The following is a 2,811-nucleotide window of genomic DNA, read 5'->3' on the forward strand; positions in this document are numbered from 1 at the left end:
CTTATCCTGAGAAGAATAATCATGTAAGAATTTAATAGGGAGAGTAAACTAATAGGGGCAAGTTTTCTGGTCCTCTTCCCCATTGCTACTGCTCTATATTACCGAAATTACTTTGCATATAGACTATATTTACTTATACTTAAAATGAAACCTGTAAAGTGCTTAACAGAGTAACAAACACATTAAGTAGATACAATAAATATTTGTTGTCTTCTTCCTGCCTTTAAATCTTCCCTTTCCTTATAGAATGTGAATCTTTTTTTTTTTTTGAGGGGGAATTAAGCCACAGAAAAATATCTACTCTATTTATTAGAGCATTGTATTTAGATTCTTCTGGGATGGGGTCCCGCTTGCAGGTACTCTCTGGCTGCTGCAGAAGGCCTAGCCAAGAGGCCCATTGCATCAGTCATGGCAAGATATACTTGGGCCAGATCCCCACCTTTATTGGCATTTTTTATCCATGAGTGGTTAACTGCACACTGCTTCCCCAACAGTTTCATGGGTGGAATTACTCATGCAAAAAGTAGCATGCTCAAGGGCAAAGGCCATGCTAGACTTGATGACACCACTTGACTCTTGGTATTGGTGCAAGTAGCAGATGTAGCCCCAAGGCAGCAGGGGATGAGCAGCAGGCCCAGAAAGCTGTTGCAGAGCTGGGTGACTGTGTTGAAGCCAAGGAAGCCTATGAAACCAAGGCTCATATGAGCACCACAGTGATGCTGGAGAGCGTGGTCTGTGTGTGTAGTCTGAACCCCTTCTTGCTGTGGTTATCTTTGATGAAGTGGCTGTGCAATCCCTGACTCTCCCTGTCCAGCTCACTCTGGTACTTCAGGCTGAAGTCCTTGCCCTCCATCTTCTTTCTCTTCTTAAACTGGTCCATGGCCTGCTTTCAGAATTCACCATGTTACTTCTATAGGTTTTTGGATGTCAAGTAGGGCTTCTCCTCTCTGCGTACCTTTTCCATGTTGCTATAATATATGTCTTTGGTTGATGTCCCAGCAGCTAAATTGTTGGCTTCAGCAGTGGCCTGAAGCATTAATTTGGGATGAAGAAGATCTTCTCCTTGGTAATTCTTAATGCAGGCTCCAGCAGACACCGACTGAGACTTTGAAGCCGTTGATCTCCTTTCCCATTAAATTGCTTGTGTATAACACAAACAGATCAATGCCTGTAATTGTTATTTGAATTCAGGAGCAATGTCTCTCAATTTTCCATCAAAGATTGAGCTAATGGTCACTTGGAGCCTTGGATGTAGGAGGAGAAAGTAGTTGACATTGGTAAAATACAAGTGACTGTCATTTTAGACATTATAAGTTTCCTCATGCTACTGTGCTTTCACCTTCAAGGGTTTCTGCAGAAATGCCATTCCTCGTATGGAAATCTATCTTACCCTACAGGAAAATATGGGGGGAAGGGGACAAGAGAGCAGGGGGTTGATAGAAGGGAGGGCAGATTGGGGGAGGGGATAATCAAAAGCAAACACTTCTGAGGAGGGACAGGGTCAAAAGAGAGAATAGAATAAATGGGGGGTAGGATAGGATGAAGGGAAATATATTTAGTTTTTCACAACATGACTACTATGGAAGGGTTTTGCATGACTACACATCTATAACCTGTATCAAGATGCTTGCCTTTTCAATGAGGGTAGGTGGGGAGGAAGGAAGGGAGAAAATTTGTAACCCAAAGTTTTAAAAACACGTGTTAAAAAAAAGAAATGCCATTCCTCCTTCAAGTCCATAGTCATAAGGAAAATTCCATCTTGAATCAAAAACATCAGGGTCTAGAAGGGTTTTTGGAAAATTCCATCCATTTCCAGATGACCATATTTTGTGAACAGCTGTGACTGTTGTGGGTCATCCTCCTAAATGTTCTGGGACAAATCATAAGTCTAGATAGAGCTAGTCATGGTACTGAGGGTAAGTATGTTAGCACAATCCTTCACTTTGAATGGCTGTCAAAAGCACCTTGAGTATCCATCAAAATAATTTCAATCTTTTTCCTACCATGTTGCTCCACGGTGAAAATTTCACTCCAAATTTGAATTTCCATGGTTTCAGGGTCAGAACCCTCTTGCCATGAAAATCTTGTTAGTGGATCCTTCATCATCTAGTCATTGTGTATGGCCACCATCCTTCTGGTTATACTAGTAGTGAAGCATAAAGTCCAGAAAGAAGGACTTGCCCTTACAGAAGGCTTGGGCCATTGGCACCACTACCTCATCAAGGTCCCTGATATGGTCTTGCAATGGGACTTGGGTCAAAGCTTTCTCATCTAGCTCAAAAAAAATATGCTGCTCTTTGTGAACCAAGATGACCTGCGTGGGCCAGCTGCCAGGGGAGCCATGGCATCACCATTGTGCTGTTGTACTATGGCTGGAGAAAGGCCAGATACAAAATGTGGACACACTATCTGAATCCCAGTGTTTTTTAATTGTTCCTGCATTCTCCCTTCTTTATTTTGAGGCCACCACATAGCTCATAGAAAAGAAGACATGGAGTCACCTCATTGTCAGCCCAGCTGCTGAAGAAGGCCAGGGTGTAAATTTTTGATAGCAACCATTGCTTTATTTTTGTCTTTTTATCCCCAGCATCTAGATGACTGTCAAATATGTAGTAGGTGTTTGGTAAACATTTTTTTGGGGGGGATTGAATTGATGCCTTGCTTATCTATGTTTCCTTCTGAATTTCTCTTTCCTATTTATTGTTTTATCACTCTTTTCTTTGTTTTCTTTTTGTCTATCATGTCTTTCTATCTCCCCCTTCCAATAAAGACCCTCCTGTATATCAAATGAGTATAGACCTATAAAATAAA

The 2,811-nt window shown here is 41.5% G+C and overlaps 1 pseudogene; it reads right to left on the bottom strand.

Moving 5' to 3' along the window:
• Positions 1–468: 468 nt before the first annotated feature.
• LOC114044370 lies at positions 469–2,344 on the bottom strand (annotated as a pseudogene).
• Between the last annotated feature and the right edge of the window lie 467 nt (positions 2,345–2,811).

The sequence above is a fragment of the Vombatus ursinus genome, unplaced genomic scaffold (genome assembly GCF_900497805.2).
Source record: "Vombatus ursinus unplaced genomic scaffold, bare-nosed wombat genome assembly UNPS02014773.1, whole genome shotgun sequence".
Classification (NCBI taxonomy): Eukaryota; Metazoa; Chordata; class Mammalia; order Diprotodontia; family Vombatidae; genus Vombatus; species Vombatus ursinus.